Here is a 17,534-nt window from a genome sequence, read left to right on the forward strand (position 1 = left end):
GGCCATACTCCTTATCTACTAAGTACTGGGGCCTTCATGGACAAGCCTCTGCCTTCAGGACTGTGCTATCAGTTTGGCACTTTCCAGGCAGGGATGCTCATTATTATTAGCACCTGCATAACTGATCAGTATACTCCTATGCAATGGTTATAGCATAGGATGCTGCATGGATGTGCTATGCTTTGAATCATGTGACCTATGTAAGCTGGCCATTTTCTTTGTGCTTTTGTTTGGACTTTTTGAGGCAGCCCCTGCTGCCTGCCCGTTCCGGCTGACTGGGGGTTCCCTTGCATGCTATCCATGCGGTGCACTGTAAGCATTTAGCTGCTAAAACCTGAAGCCTAGCTAGTGTTTGGTGTAGTGCAGGAGGATAAACTGTTTTGGTCATTGCAGGATGTTGAGCTGTTTGCCCGAGTTTGTTTCGATTGTTGCAGAGTGTAAGCAAGACATTTGGATTGTCGACAAGATGTTAAATTGGATCAGTGTCTAGTTAATTGGGTTGCTGGGTGGTGTCACTGAACAACACCCAGCTTTTAGTTGACAAACCTGGCGGCGGCATATAACTTCCTGGGGACCAAAAGAACTGCCTCACCCATAGCCAGGATGGAGGATTAGCATTCTGCTTGAAATGTGGCACTCACAGCCACTACTAAACCCAAAAGGCTGGGTTGAAATGATAATGTAACTATTTTGGAACAAGAAAATCCAAACACATACAATGCAGTGTTACAGTAAGGAAGACATAAAAAGTTATTAAACCCATGTATTGGTACTTTATTTTCAGTTTGGCAAACGTTTAAGAGCAAGCCAAGTCCAGGTCTGTCACCCTTTACTCCAGCTAGTCACAGGGAATATTATAAAATGCTTGTTAGAGTGGAATCAGCTAAGAATTCACATCAGGTAAGCGGGGAAAATTCCTTTCTAGGGTACTATTAGCAAACAGTATGGGTTAAGGAACCTAAATACACCTGCAGCCTAGGGTATTTTTCCTCCTGAGTTGAAAGTGTACACTGCCGCCACCGCTCACCAGTCCAGCTGCTGCAGCCCCAAGCTGCTTTCTGGTGTGAGGCTTTTGAAAGAGCTCACCTGAACTTTGCCAGAGTTCACCTGAAACTCTTGCAAAGACCCACAGCTCCTGAAAGGGAGGGGAAGTGGAGTGGTGGCATGTGAGAGGCAGTGGACTGTTACTGCTGGTTCGGAGAGCTCTATCCGCCACTCTCCTGCTAGTGGCAAATGGTGTGGCAGGACACAGCTGGCAGGACTCTCGAGGCATCTCCTGGAGATAGCAAAGCTGTGGGCTTTCCTGGCAGGGGTGGGTGGAGCAATTTGCTTTCCTACTTTGCCACCTGATGCAGGTGCAATAGCCCATGCAGAAGCAGAGACGCTCCTATCCAAAACAATATTAAGTTTTACAGAGGCTTTTTTCAAGATGATGTGTAGTAGGTGTTATTTGATTCCTAAGGCTAAGTAGTGCCCATTTGAATAATAATTGGGAGATGTGGTTTGGCAAGAGCAGGTATGGTTCATATATTTTAGTTGCAAGGGTAATGGATACCAGAAGGTAATGGATATTAATCGTGAAAGAATGAAGGATTTGATATAGTATCAGATTACTTTGTGGTCTTACTCTGTTAAGGGTTTGGCACTGGAGGAGAATGTTGAAAAGATTGTGTGTATATTAACAGCAGCTCACATGATCTTGCATACAGTTGAAAGAAATGTTACCCTTAATCACTTGATAAGTGAATTAACAGGCTATGGGACAAGGTATATGTATGAACAAATAACAGTGTTATGGGAGACAACAGGAACGTAAGTACATAGAAAAACAGTCTATTTCCTTTGCAATCACAAGGTTTAGGATAATAAGCCATGTCTAATGCTCAGTTCAGTTTAATGTTGCTTACATATTTATAATGTTACTTATTTAATGTGTATAATATTATTACAGGTATATTCACACAGTATTGATATGTATCTACTTACATTTTGAATGTGTTATGGTTGTAGAGTGATTTTAACGAATTGTTAAATGATTTGAAAAAAATAAAAAGTGGGAGGAGAGAAAAGGAAGGAAGGGAACAGGGGCAATATCTAGTGCTGGAAGTCCACCAGCTCTAAATATATTGCAGTATTGGGGCAGACTGCTAATGGGAATGAAGTAGCATTTGCCAGGTATCAACCCCCTCCCTCCCAAAAGAAAAAGTCCTTGGTCGGTGGGGCTACCTTCCCCAACCTCTACTGGCTATTCTGGAAGCAACAATTTTGCAAAACTTCTGGTTATACTCTGAAGTATGACTTTCCTGCTCTGTTAGTGCTAATCATTCCTGCTAGCTCAGCAACAATACTGGATACTGCCCCAGATGTGAGTGCAGCCATGTCTGCTTATGCACACATGTGGTGCCTGCTTCTGTAAGAGGCGTTTCAAAGTCAGCACGGCACATTTTAGAGCAATCCTATACATGTCTTCCTAGTAAGCCTTAATCTCTTGATAAGATTTGTGGAGCTTATTTGTGGTGCATAGGATTACAGCTTAAAAGAGTGATAAATGTCTGATGCAGCATAGCTCAGACATTTTCTTGATTTGTTCTTTTTTTCTTAAAGGATGAGGTCCATATTGAGTAATTGCTAGGACAGAGAAGCCTATCTAATCTATGTTAGTATTGGGCTTTGGAGCCTGCTTCATGGAAGAGGTTTGAATGACTGTGGCATTGTCCCCTTTCGAAGTCGGACAATGTGGGGAAGCTCTAGGAGGAACTACCGTACTGGCAACAAGGGAAACTCTGCAGTGCTCATTGGAGCTTCTGCCTGCTGGATCATGGTTAATATGCTTTTGTCTTTGAGTCTTTTGAGAACAAATAAATAATTTAGATGGTATTATGCTCTAGAATGTTATGTGTCAGTATGCCGTAATACACTGGGGGAGGTATAGATGGAAAAGTGTTTGCTCAGCATTGTTGTCTTACATTCTTTGATGTTGGGTTTTTCATATCTAATTGCACTAGTGCTTTATATCAAAGTGCTCTTCTAACTTCAAAGGATTAGCTTAACCTTGCAACCCATTTTGATAGGTAGGCATGGCATGCTTTAGGAGTGATGAAATGGTCTGCATTAAAGTGAAATCTAATTGATGCTTGACATTTCAGATGCTTTTTGTTTCTGCAGGAATTTGGCAATTTTTTAAAGGAGCTCATTACCTTAAACTGTGCTGTCAAGATGAGAATGTAGTAGTAGCATGCCCATGTTGACAGTGTATGAGGAAGAATTTGTTCATTAGTATTTGGGTCATTAAATGTGGGCAACCATGTTGAGATACCCCTTGCATTAGAGAATATCTGTGTCACCTTGCAACGTCCATCTCAATGAAGGATTCATCAAGCATTAGGTTCTTTTAGGGTGTGCCTAAAACATGTGGACGTATACACTTAAGAATAATTGTAAACTGCTTTGAAAAAACTAGTGCTTAAAAATGCATGCATTTATATGTATGTACCTGTTAGGGAGTCGGAGTCTGTGACAGATTTACTGCAAATGGTAGCCCCCCTCATTATTTTGTACTTGCTATAGAATCCCCTGGGTAATAGTCTGAATATCTTACTCCATGGGTTTTATTTGCTAGTTGTATCAAAAAGAATGTACCAAGTAGGAGACTTCTACTAATAGGATCAGCAGACCAAGGACGAGGTCACATGTAAAGGCAGCCCATCCTGGCAATATGCCAGGGAGAGTTGGAAACAACGTACATTGCCCCCGACAGAGGATCAGGTTCACTGTGTGTCCTTCTTACCTTCCTTCCCACTCAGGCCTCCTTCTGAAATCCAAGAGAACGTGCATCAGGATTGTCTCTTCCTTGCCATGGGTGCAAGTTGCCGCCAGATCACTCTGGATTACTGCCCTTTACCACCTTTTTTTTTCCAGAGAGGGTGAAGTCTAGCTTGACAGCCAGCTTTCACAGTCTCCCTCTTGACATCCCTTCAGAGACTCTGAGAGGTACATTGGCAGGGCTGTCAGTGCTTGGCAAGCTTTAAAAAAAAAAAAAAAAGTACGCCCAGCATGCACAAAAATGTTCATTTTAATTATTTTCTTTTGCTGAGTGTGAAAATCAGAAATCTTGGCTGGGCAATGTTGGGCTGGTGTGGGGACCTGCTGTCAGAGTGTGGTAGGTACCAATCTGGACATCACTACCTGCCAGGTTCCAAACAAGGCTTTATCTTCCTGTCATCCCCCCCTCCTCCACACACATCTTATGGTTGTTGTTGTTAGTCCCGAAGTCATGTCCAGTCATGTGCAACCCATCGCAACCCCATGGACGACCTTCCTCCAGGCCTTCCTGTCCTCCACCATCCCCCAGAGTCCACTTAAGCTCACACCAACTGCTTCACTGACTTCATCTAGCCACCTCGTCCTCTGCCTTCCCCTTCTTCTTTTGCCATCTATTGTTCCCAGCATTACACATCTTATTAAAACCCCTTTTTAAAGGGAAGCTGGAGCCTTTGAAGTCAAAAGTCTCAGAATTCACCCACAAGTACTGATGTTGCCTAATTAGTACTTCCTTGGCTTATGCTGTGAATTTGTCTGGATGTCATGTTTAGCTGTATTGTGAATCAAGAATCAGGCAGTTTCCTCCAGCTTGGTATGTTAAATAGAGCTCTGTATGCATGCAGCCATTATTCAGCAGACTAAATGTTTAATCTCAGTTGCTATGTAGGTGTATGATCCAAACATTGTGAGCTATGTGACAGACTGTTTGACCAAGCAGCCTATTCTTTGGGGTTTGTATCTCTTCCCTGCTTGAGTCAATTTCTCTCTTCCTGTTTTTCTTTTTGTCTTTGTGTTTTCTTGCAAATACCCATTGTTCTTTCTCTGTGTTTCCTTTGTGAGGTGGGTATTTGAATTTGGAAGTGGTTCTCCACCATGACTGTTGTGATGTAATGGATACATGACAGGTTAAATGAGAGTACAATTCCCAGGGGAAAATCAGTAATGTGTTTGTGTACAGGGCCGTTAACATGCATGTGCCAACAATGCAAGGAGCATGTGTACCAGTGAAGTGGGCTAATTTGCATAATACGATTTCCATTAGTAAATCACTGGAGAGTAATCTAATATAACAAAAGTAAAATAGGCAATGTTAAAAAGTATCCTATGTTAATTTTTGTCTTAGTAGAGGACAGACATATGACCAGAAAAATCAACACATTCTTAATGTGATTTAGATGTAATATTATGTATACATTTAGAGCCAGCGGGGTGTGGTGATTAAGAGTGCAGAACTGGGACCTAGAAGATCTAAGCCATGGAGCCAACTGGCTAACTCTGGGCTAGTCAAAAACTCTCAGCCCAACCTACCTCACAGGGTTGTTGATGTGGGGATAAAATAGAGAGCAGAAGAGAATGATGTTAGCTGCTTTGAGTTCTTTAAAAGAAAAAAGGTGGAATATAAATCGAATAAATAAATAAAGTTTATTGAAATAAAGCCAGTAGCATATATTTTCTTTGTTATTTAAATATAAGAAAGAAGCAAAGGTACTGAAAACTGTCAACACACACTAATTCACAGTGCTTCAACCTGGTGCCTTCCTCTTGTATTATGCAACAACTCCCTGCATTCCTCAGTCATCAAGGAGGATAGCAGGGTGGGGAGACTGCACCAATTCATTTTAACAACCAAAACAGTGATATGAAATGCATTATATGCTGGAATCCTCTCATCCATTTCAAGCAAATTCAACCATCTTGCTCTGAGGTACTTGGGGCACCTTCAATTTTATTGTCATTGCTTATCAGTTCCATTTCACTGTAAAACATACATGCATTCCAATGATATATTTTTAGTTTCTCACATACTTGCTAGGGACAATCACCTGAAAAATACTGATTACAGCTTTGAAACTGTTAAGTTTGCCTAATGTTATATTTGCAACTAGCATCCTTTCATCATTACTATTGAATTTATGAAATGGAGGCTTTTTCCCATAGAAAGATTGGGCACTGGTTTTCTACCTCACATCACTGGTGAGAGCTCTCTGAACACATGGAAGCTTTTTCCAAATGCTTGCAAGTACCAGACCCACGCTGATTTAAGCAGAGGGTTTTCCCATCACTATGGTTAACAACTTGTAAGTTTTCATAGTGAATATAATTTGTGGAATGCTCATTTTGTCCTTGTTCAGATGTTAATTCGTACTTCAGTTGTGGTAAGAAGTGATCCTAACATTCATGTGTTTCCTTCCCTGCTGTATCTCCTCATCATACATTCTAGATAATGTCCTGTCTGGGAAATCCTTGGTTATTTGAATACAGGATTTCTCTTACTCTTTCAGGCTGAATAAATGTGTAAGTCTGAGGGCTGTTCTCAAAGAACCGAGAAAGTATACCACAGTCAAGTCAAAACTAGAGAGCTCTTTGACCAGAGCTGCAGACACTAGCTGTTATCTATAGAAGACTTTGTGTTGTAGATTCTTTCTAGAGGATGTTCAGTTGGTAATCACAGCTACAAACATACCTATATTTAGCTTCATATTTTCCCTATAAGCTGATTTTTAGATGGTTGTTCAAAGTTTTTCTTCCAGGTGGCTTCACATGAACACTGATTGCAAGGTATGATTTATCTGTTTTGCTCATTTATCTGGTTGACTCCTTTCCGAAAGCTTTTGTTTCTGGAAAGGCAACAACAGAGCACTGAAAAGGAATTCCAGGTGACATTTTGCGTGCAAGCAGAGACACTTTTAAAGTTGCAAAAAAAATGTGAGCTCCATTATTTGGCTTTAGTACAAATATTTTCTGTGGCTTGGGGAAAATCAGTAACTGACTTTGGCAATTCTTTTGCCTGTAAGAGTTTTGAAGGTTAGTTGTTGTATGTTTATGTAATACTGTGTAATACTCAGAATTACTGGACTCAGAACCAGTCCATGGCAAAACCAAAGGGAAATAATACAAGGGTGCTTTACAAATACTGGCATTATTCTTAGAATGGCACAACAGGTTTTGGGCATTTCCATGTTTTCCCTGAAGGGGTTTTTTTTTTCCTTCTTGCAATTTTCAGGGACAATGTTTGTTCTCCCCCACCCCCGGCCCACTTTCTACCCCTTCTTCTCTAGAGACTTTCTGTAGCTATGGGAAAGTGAGTTCTGGAAAGTGACTCCTAATGTTGTTTGTGGAAAGTTGCAGTAAGAAGATGTATTTGGAAAATGATCCATAAAGCTTAAAACATGTCAGATGGTGTCTGAGGATGACACCAGTCTTCTGCAGAATGCTTCGGTGTATGTGTGTGGGATTGAGTGGTGCTGTTATTTTTGGATATGGACCATAATAAAAGCACACAACTTAAAAGTATTTGGAAATGTGCATATACCTTGGAAACAGTCCAAGCATGCATGCCTAACTTGAAAGATGACACATCTAGCTTAGGCAGCCAGTGATGATAGAGCATAGTGTTAAGCGCCTCTGCTTTGTTCTTGCTGCTTCTTTGAGATAACCCGAGTAAGAACTACTTTACCATCTGTGCCCATGGCTGTTTCATACTGCACATCTACAGCCATATTACTTCCATTTGAGGGTACAGTGCCAATAACCATCATAAAATGTAATGTGTTAGACTTGTCTAATGCTAACTGTAGAAACTTCCGGTTGGTCATACATCTAGCAAAATTCTGGCCTTTCAGTAGATAAAGAACTATGGAAAGTAGCTGGACCTTATCAACAGTTGTATTTTAAAATGGTCCTATGAGCAGCTACATTTCCCCTTTCCTGCTACTCGTATAAGGCCAGTGATCCAGTCAACTGCTTTCCTGAATGCTATATAAACTTTAAAACCACGGCTAAGATGTTCTAGGTGCTTTCAGCCTGGGGGAAAATTATCTGATGAATTTTGAAGCAGGTGGATATGAAGGTTAGGAGCAGACTGGAATGTTTATGAAAGTTTCTGGCATATGTATACATGTGCATGAGTAGTTCACCCTTTTCAGTGAAAGGCCTCTAAACCACTTAACCATTCAATATGACTTGAATAGTATAAAATGAGTTAATTATGGATTACAGAACTGACAGTTGGGACTGCTCAGTTCCACTTTGCATCTGCTTTTGAAAGCAACCCAGGAACTCCCCCATTCCTGGGTTGTTTGTTATAATGTGCAAACCTGGAATACTGGCTTTTTGAGGGAGAAACAAGTCCATGGTTTGTGTTTCAGTTAAAATTCTGGATTTTTTTTTAATACTAAAGCCAATGCAAAATAGAAGGGGCAAGCGCTTGGCGCAACATGCTACCTTGCTCAAGTGCAACTCCATTGTTTCCCTATAATTCATCGTTATGTGTGTGCTAGGTCACTGCTTTTTTGAAAAACCACTTAAGGACATCCAGTTTTAAATTCCTTGTATGCCCTCATGGTTCTTTTTAACCCATTAAGTTTGCTTGGCTTTCTGCTGTTCAGAGGTCATCAAAAATGCAAGTAGTAGAAGCACTAATCCTCAGAAGCAAAAGAAAGAAAGAGCTTTAAAAACCTGTTGCTTGTTATAACTTAATATGTTTTTAATCAAGAGAAAAATTCTCTTATCAGGCAACTGAATATATGCTTATAGGGAGCTATAAGTAACTGTCCTACTCTATATGCTAAAATAACTTTCCAAAAGAGATAAGGGAGAATTAAGCCTAATTGTGTTTAGTGTTGCAGTGTTTTACAAAGTGAAGATCACAAAAGCTCACTCTCCCACTCCCGAATTGTTACAGCATCTCAAACTGTTTCGGTGTCCTTTAAAAAAATCTTTTCTGCTGTTAGCCCCTAGCCAGTGAGAAAGCACACAGCTGACAGAATGACCTCACACGGGGCAAATGAGGCCTTCACACTGTTCTCACGTTGAATGGTGAAGGGAAACAGGAAAGCGGCCGGTTACAAAGGCGACCGTGCTCTTGCGGCCTCTCTCTTGCCATGCAGTGCTGGCAAGCAATGAATTTCCAAGGAGAATGGCATATGGAGGAGGTTTCTGTGCAATTGTCACTTACTTCCTCAGGGACTGCATCTTAAATGGAGTACACTTTTGAATGCAGATGTCATCTGTCCATACTGGATTCCTTTCCGTGAGATGCACATCCATAAACAATGTGGATATGGATAAGTATCCATAATGCACTCCCCATTAAAATAGTCCAGTGTGGTGGGTAGACAGCATCTTTATCGAAATGAGCATTTTTGTGCATAATTGATTTTCAGCCTCAGCTTCAGCTTCTTTAAGCTAGCCTGCCCTGGTTTAGTGCCCTCAAGCTGCTTTTGGCTTCTGTTCCCAGATCCTAGAGGCAGGCGTGGCTTGTGCCAGTGCAATTCCATTTCCAGTTTGAAAACTAGTCACTGTCATCAAATGGCTTCGGGGGAGACAAAAGCCATATTGTAAGACCTTGTGTGAAAATGAAAATGTAGTACATTGTATTGATAAATCTGGTAGTGAACATACAGTAATGACATATGGTAACCTCCACTACAGTTAGATTCATGACACATTGTCCATATTATGGGAAAGAAGAATGTGGAAGGATAGCATGATGGGGAGATAATTTTTCATAATTGTGATAGGGCAAATTCCTTTTACATTCTGGCCCTATGGAATGAAAAGGAGACATGAGAGAATCTGAAGTGTATAACGGACACAATACAGACTCATTGTGGTTGCTTTATCTTTTCATTCTAGACTACCAGGGAAAAATAAGCATTATTTTATGCTTATTTCCGCCCCCCTGTCCCCAATAAGCATCTGGGGGTCAGGCTAGATGGCCCGGGAGACCCCTTCTGATTCGCTCTGTTTCTCTGTTTCTATTTTTGTTTGTCTTTTCATAGTCAAAAATTATAAAGTTTCTTGCTTTCTGTTTAGTGTAACAAATACATTAATTATAATGGGGTTGCCTCTTTGTCAATGTCTTGTTTTACTAAACTGGGAGAAGTTCAGGGTTCTAAAGAGGCTTGCTAAATAAACATACAATGTGATTGGAGCAAAATCCTGTATTCAGCCCTCTGTTCTTCCTTGCGGCCAAGCAATGCCATAGCTCACCTACACCCCAATTTGCTTCTGTTGCTGTGACTGCTTATTTCCTCTTCCATCCCTGCATTACATGTATGACCACCACTGAAATCATGATTGCAGCCCATTTCTTGTTTCTCTAGACCATGCTGCACCCATAATGCCTCCAAGCCCAGCACTCAACCTCCACTTTCCCATTTTTCCTGTTGCTTGCTTCCTGCTTTCACTGGGCCCAGCCATACTTACAAGATAGTATTAAATATGTAGTGTGCAGCTGTTTTTACACCTAGGTAAGTATGTCATTCCTCAGGTTGGGATTCCCCATATGTGGGTATTTATTTATTTAGAGTAGAATGTCGACTTTCTACCAAAAATAGCACTCAAGGTCACAAGGGAGTTTTAAGTTTTTCCATTCCAGTGCCCCACTTCAAACCAAATCAGACCAAACCAAACCAAGCTCCCTTCTGTCCCAGGGGCTACAAGAAGTTCTTTGGTGCCAGCAGGGCAGGGCAAACCGAGGCTCGTGAGCCACGTGTGACTTTTTGAGTATATTTTCCCACTCGCTGCTGCTGCTGCTGCTAGGTACTCGCTTGCAGCTCGCGAACATCTGGTATTTGCCATCTGTGGCTCTTCCATTGAGCTAGTTTGGCCATCCCTGCAATAGAAGCGTTTCTCTTTATTAGCTACCGTGCATGTGTGTGTCAGTGGAGGGTAGAGTTTGGAAAACAAGCACATGCTTTACTTGTACTTGCTCCTGATCTGGAAGTGCAGGCCTGGATGCTCACTTGTAAATTGGAGAGAGAGGAGGAAGGTGTCAGGGAGAGGATAGGATGACACTGGGGCAGGGAAAGGATAAGATTACTCCACACATACGCTGGTTTGAGTGTGATATGGAGAATAAGTGGGATACCAGCCTTTGTACTATTAGTTATGCTTGCAGGCCTGTGACTTCCACCCATCCAGTGCCAGGTGTGGCACTTCCAGGCAGAGAACTTTTCCATCCCGATCAAGCGTTGATATGGTCCAGTGACAAGAGATGAGCTTAAACTGGGAGAGGAAATTTCATTAATTGTAGATTCGTCTTTGCCATGTCATGGTCTGTTGCCTTTGTTGTCTCTGTGTAAAAAGGAATGATTACCATAAGGCAGTTATGGTATTGCATTAAAGCTTCACAGTTGCTGGTCCTATATAAATAACTTATAGAAGCAGTAGGTACCTTTTAATAAATTGAGGCTGTATCTGTCCAGAGAAGAAACTGGGATCCAACAAAATAATATTAAAAAATAATAATTTGATTGTTGGTAATTTATCTCTTTGTGTTTATCTTGTATTTTATGTATACCAACTTATGCTTTCCAAACAAGGTAAATACTGCTCTAATGCAAATTTTATAGATGTTACTCTATATACATTATTTAAATGCAGGGTTATAATGCTTGTCTGTGAGTATTGAAAAGTGGAGAAATGTTCCCTCAGTAATGTGACTTGACGTTTATTTGGCAAAGTCTGTATTTTTATTGCAACTTAATTTATAGCTGTTCTAAACATCTTTATTAAAAAGCTTTCAAGTTGTTTTACAGAATATCATTAAATAGCAAAACAGACAATTAAACACCCAGCAATGAAAGAAATTAGGAATTAAAAGGAATACTTAGTGAAAAAATAGAGTGGTAAGGCAGGGATAACGCTTGATAGAAATATCAAGATAGACTTTTAGGTGAGCAACCTACCATCCCGAAACTGAACCCTATTATTTAGTAATTCTTAGGAGGATTTTGGTGTATCATGGTCTGTTTTGTCTTGCTATAAGCTCATTTCACCTATTTTTCAAGCTTGCTGTGTGAAAGGGATGCCAGAATGATAGTGGATATGCCTGTTAATGTGAACTCCAGGAAAATAGTTTCCTTTAAAGGGCTGGTTGCATACAGAAGTAGTCTCCTCCTGGTGTAGTGAAATGCTGTTTCATGCTTATCTGGTAGATGAGCATGATTACAGTCAGGATATGAAGCTACAGACTTTTTTTTCCAATGAAAGAATTAATGTGGAACTAAGTGAAGGCAGGAAATGTCTTTCTGCTTGGTAGAATTTGCTTCATTTCTAATTGTTCAAAAGGTGGGGATAATACTTTTGTATGTCATATGGCTTTTGAGTTTTAGATTTGGATAATGTATTTTTCTGCTTTTTCTGTATACATCCAGGAAATCCAAATAGTATTAATAGTACTAATAAATCTTTGCATGTTCATCTTAGATTGTAAGAATAATACTTTTCAGGACTGTTCAATGTGGAATATGTTGGATAAATGAATTGCCCAGAATTTCCTGCTTGTTTGGAAATATTCATAATAAGCACTCAGGGGAGTCACTATGTTAATATATTAAAACCTAAATATGCTTTGTTTTATTACTCCTGTGGTAAAATTTAAGTATCAACTACTTCCCAGTCATAATAGACACAGGAACCTATACGCTGAGAATTAATGACACTTATCATTTTTAGCTTATATTTTGTGATTGCGTTATGCAGTAAGATTGTGTATTATTGGCCCCTTGTAGTAAGAAACAAGCATAGTGAAGCTGTTTTTGAAGGTGATCTTTTCTTCTGTTATTTTTAGTTGGAAGAGTAATAGGAATTAAATCCAAATATGTGAGGAATCAGTTCAATATGATTAGCTTAGTTCACCCTCTAAGATTAGAACTGCTATCAAATCTTCGAACAGTAAACAGATATGATTGTTATTTTATATGGAACAATCTTTGTGAGGAGGTAGAGCCGGGAAAAACCTTTATGTCCTTAGAGACTTTGCAGTGATGATTTCAACAATATCCTGGAAGTAAAGGATCAGCCATCTTAAATGCTATTTTGAACATCACTTTTTTTTTTTTTTGCTTTGACATCAAAGTTCCAAAAATATCGATTGAGTTACACATCATGGCATCTCATTGTTGACAACTAGCATCTGAATCCAGACTGCTTCTTGTAGGGTGGCTTGTTTTGGGTTTGTTCTGTAGGCCGTGCTAAGGTTTGTTGAACCCATGAAGCACTGCTGTGGCATCTTACCTTGCAACGTCAGTCCCATCATGGGTTGTGGGAAGTGGTGAATGGGATTGGCAAACCCTTTCACCACTCTTGGCTATCTTGCTTATGCCACCAGCTTTGACAGCTGCTTCAGTGAAGCCTAAACGGCATCTGTTAGCCTGTTCAAATAGCAAATCGGAGCAGGGGTTTTTTTTTTGGACAGGGGCATAGTTCTCCCCCTTCCAGAATATTTAGAGATTGGGGAAAGTGTAAAGTTCTAGGCTGCTGAGGGCCGTACTAAAAACTAGAGGATCACTTCTCAGAAGGCAGAAATATACTTGCCATCCTCTGTCAGTGCAAACACTCTTTTGCTGCTTTGCTTTTTATTTGACAGCTCACAAGTCACCACCTGTCAAATGTGCGCATATGCAGCCTTGTTTGGTCAGTGTTACCTACAGAACTCTGACAGCAGATGCTTACCAGGATGTTGGCTGAGCAACTTCACTTTGTGGGCAGTCATATAGGTGCACCCTGAGAAGGACCCCCCCCTTAAATGACGGTCTTAACGATTTGTGCCACCCTAAATATACCAACCATCAGCAGCAAGTTATACCAAGCTGCTGATGGTTGGTATAACTTGCCACTTGTGCATCAGTGGCGCAATGTCACTGTTGGTGGCATGGGGTTCTCTAAAAAAGAAACAAATTCAAACTCTGCAAATGAAAAGGGTAGTGGTTGGAACGGGGACAGTGTTATGTAGTGCAGGGCCCTGAGATATACCAGCTTGAGGGCTGTGGGCAGAGGGGACAAAATAAGACAGCAAGGTAGGACAAACAAAGTGGAAAATGCTGGGTCTGGAAATGTGGGGTCATGAAGAATGGGCCATGTGCCAGGTAGAGCTGGGGGATACCACAGGTTGCCATATCATTCTCTGGGTGTGTTGGGTTCTGTAGTTACATGAGGTGTAGACTCATGGGCAATTATAGGATACAGCAAGGATCATAATGACTTTGGGCACAATTAAATTTGGGCTAAGCGGATGACGTATTACAATAGTTTCTTTTGGGAATGAGAATAATTTTGGGAACAATTTTCCTTAGATTTCCAGTTCTGTGGCTTTCACTGGGTTGCCATAAGTCTACTTGATGGCACATCATAACACCACCACCAACATGACTGAATTGGGTAATTTAGGTATTACGAAGTTTTGCTTCTCTAGTGATGCATTGACCTACCAGACTGTCTGGAAGTGGAGTCCTTCAGGATTGGAGTATTATTTCCCTCTAATTTTGATGGCCTAATTCAACTTACCTTTTAAGTAGGGTCACTATGGTAATAATTTGAAACTCAAGGAGGTATTTGCATATAATTGAGCTTCCCCAACTTTGTGTACTCATGAAGTCTACTATTTAAGTCAGTTAAATTAGAAAACATACACATCACAAACTGTAATGTGCATGAGGTGCTAGTGGCTCATAGGTCAAAAAGGAAGGTTTTTGTTTTTTGTTTTATTCCTAACTGGTTATATTCCTCTTGATCAAAATAGATTTCTGCTCTTTCCTTTAAGAAGGAGAGCAGAAGCAAGGTGGCAATTTATATTGTTATGACACCACAGCAAGCAAAGGGTGAAGGTGAAGGAGGAGAAGAGGTATTCCATTTTCTCTTTTTGCTGACAGAGGCTTTTACATTTTCTTGAACGTGAATTTATTTGGATTAATTGAATCATTTGAATGAAATTACATTTTTTCTAAAGAATGAACATTTGCTAAGAAACAAAAGTAATATAATAAATAGGCAAAGATCTGGGGGAATAAGAGTCAGCATAATGCTTGCATGTAATGGAAGGTTTCACCCAGGTAAAGATATTCTGGAAAAGTGTTAGATGAATAAACCTCTGTGCCAGTGGTAGGAATGGCTCTCATAGACCAGTGTAGTTGGCAGGTAGTTAGGATTTGATGGAGAGCTTGTCTCCAGATCCATTAGGAACTGAAGAAAGAACTCTTTTGTTACGTTTTCTGAGGAGAGAGGAAGGGGGGAGGGGAAGCATCTCTAAGTGATTTGGCATCATAGCTGGTGAGGTGAGCCATCTACTTGAATTACTCTTCCACAGCATATTTCCTTTGCTTCCTCCATGTTGCCAAATGAAAGACTCGGCCTCAGGTGTATACCTGATTTAACTCAAGCTTGAAATTTCCTTCAGGAAGCTTTGCTGAAAGGCATGGTTTTAAAGAGACATTTTAAAAAAGACTATATCATACAAATTCTGCTCTGGATTTAGAAATGGACAATTGTATAGTTCTGCAATATTACTGATCCCAGCAAATTGTCGGCTTTTCATTCCTAAGCACCTTTCTGATCTTGCCAAATATAGACCTTCAATAGCCCTTTTCACTGCAGTACTTACTTTGAATGTTATTACTGGTTGTATCACTAGCTGCCATATGGGATGGGGAGAGGAGGGAAACCTGTGTCTGGGTGTGTTTCCAGGCTTGCTCTGGGAACAGTTAGAACATGAAGAACCCAGAGCAGAAATCTATTAATTTTATCAGGAACAGGTAGTAAACAGCTCCTGTAGATTTGCACGTTTGTGTAAATGTTGATAGAGCCACAGCTCTCTCAGCCAAGCAACCTTATTCTCCTTTCCTTTTCTAGTTTCTATTTAGTTTCCAAATATGTTTCTGAGCCTCATGGGAGCTTCTCAAATTTATGGCTACTCAGGAACAACTATGCATGCTTTTGTTTTATTGCTGAAATCATTTACTATAAACAAGAATTTTAATTAATGCAGCTTATTAATAACTGTTACAAGCAAACAGATGCTTGATGCTGTGATCATGGATTTTTACATAAAATGCACACTTCCATATTCATCGCTACAGCAGTTTCTTGTGTTGTAACAGAATACTAATGACTAAAGTTTATGCATCAGATCATTATGCATATTATTGTATCTGAATTCATTTTCTGTAGTGCTAATTATTTCAAATGTCATCTTCCATTTATAATTTTCAGAGTCTCATCTAAATCGCGTTTCCATCACCAGAATTTTTCTTTCTGTATATGTGATAAACTAATCCATGGAAGGAGTGTAATAATTGAAATACATGAAAGGGACATAGCTTTGCTGTGGGAACATCAGTTATGGAATCCCTGGTTGGATTTCCCCACTGTGGTCATTTATGTCCTCAGTGGGGGTGAAATCCTCAGCATTCTGAAATGTTGCCTGGGGCCACAGGTTTACTTTTAAAGCTACAGTTTCATATTCTGGTTTAGTAGTCTGGTTTGTTCTAAAGCTAGTATCCATGGTTTTCTGGCTCAGACAAAATATGAAACTCTGCTTAACTAGAGGGATGCTGTTTTCATTGCTCATGCTGTGAAGGGGCTGCATGTGTGGGGTAGTATTCAAAACCTTAAAGGTTCCAAGCTAAAAACATAGCGGGTGTAAAATGCCAAAAAAGAAAGGGGGGGGGAGGAGAAGGAGGAGGAGGGAAAAAATGTACTGGGACTACTGACTGGCAATAAAAGTGGGATACATTCAGAATTATACTCATTACTGATATTAATTTCATATCTGTACTATCCTATAGCAGAAGTTCTCTGGGCAGTTCACAGTAATTCATAAACATAAGTTCACTGTACTTTCTAGAATGTTAGGACTTTGCAAAATCACTAGTATAGTTCAGAAAACTGTGCTTAATGTAAGGAAACAACAAATAATTTGCCAATATTTGTTTATGTTATATTACTCAAAGTGTTTCACAATAGATATTTGAGTTGCCATACAGAGTTTAATTGTTGAAAAGAAGCTTGTGTGAATTAAAGTGCACAATAAAAGAACTACTATAATTAAACTCTAATAGCTAAAATTATATAGAAAAATGTAGTATTATGTTTCTGCATCAGTACATGTTTTATGTTGTAACTTTTACCAAGAGAAAAATGATTGTGAGGAAACAGAAATTTGCAGCTGATACCTCAAAAACACTAAATCGCTATTGTTAATTACTCTTGTTAGCAAATATAAGGGGAAAAAAACCAAACGGAATGTTGTATGGGTCTGTTACTGACACAAAATGGAAGTGGGGTCTTTTAAAAAAAAGCATATCCAGTATATGATTTTTGATAGTGGCTACCTCTTATTCTTGGCAGGATGGATTACTAAACCCAAATGTTGTCCTGTGTTTCATTTAAATAACTTTATCTGGAAGGAAATAGAGGTGACAAGATCAATCTTATCTCCTTCAATTAATTTTACAGACTACTTCAACTAATTCTTCTGTACCACTTGTCTGACTTTTAGCAGCGTTCATCTGCTTAGAACTGTGTCAACAAATGTCATCAAATTTGCCAAAAAACAAGGTTTATTTATTTAAAACTTTTGTATGCCGTCCCTTATGCCTTGGCATCTTGGGACGGCTCACAATCCATAAAACTGAAATACAATAATAATAAAATCACATGTATAAAAACATAATTCAATAAAAATTACATAAAAGACAAAATCAAAGTGA

At 39.7% G+C, this 17,534-nt stretch overlaps 1 protein-coding gene across 3 annotated transcripts in view; it reads left to right on the forward strand.

Annotated features, from left to right (window-relative positions):
* The window catches only part of MBOAT2 (membrane bound O-acyltransferase domain containing 2), an 84,124-nt gene that overhangs the window by 34,103 nt on the left and 32,487 nt on the right, over nucleotides 1-17,534 (forward strand). The window lies entirely within an intron of this gene.

The sequence above is a fragment of the Varanus komodoensis genome, unplaced genomic scaffold (genome assembly GCF_004798865.1).
Source record: "Varanus komodoensis strain SLA01 unplaced genomic scaffold, ASM479886v1 scaffold10, whole genome shotgun sequence".
NCBI lineage: Eukaryota > Metazoa > Chordata > Lepidosauria > Squamata > Varanidae > Varanus > Varanus komodoensis.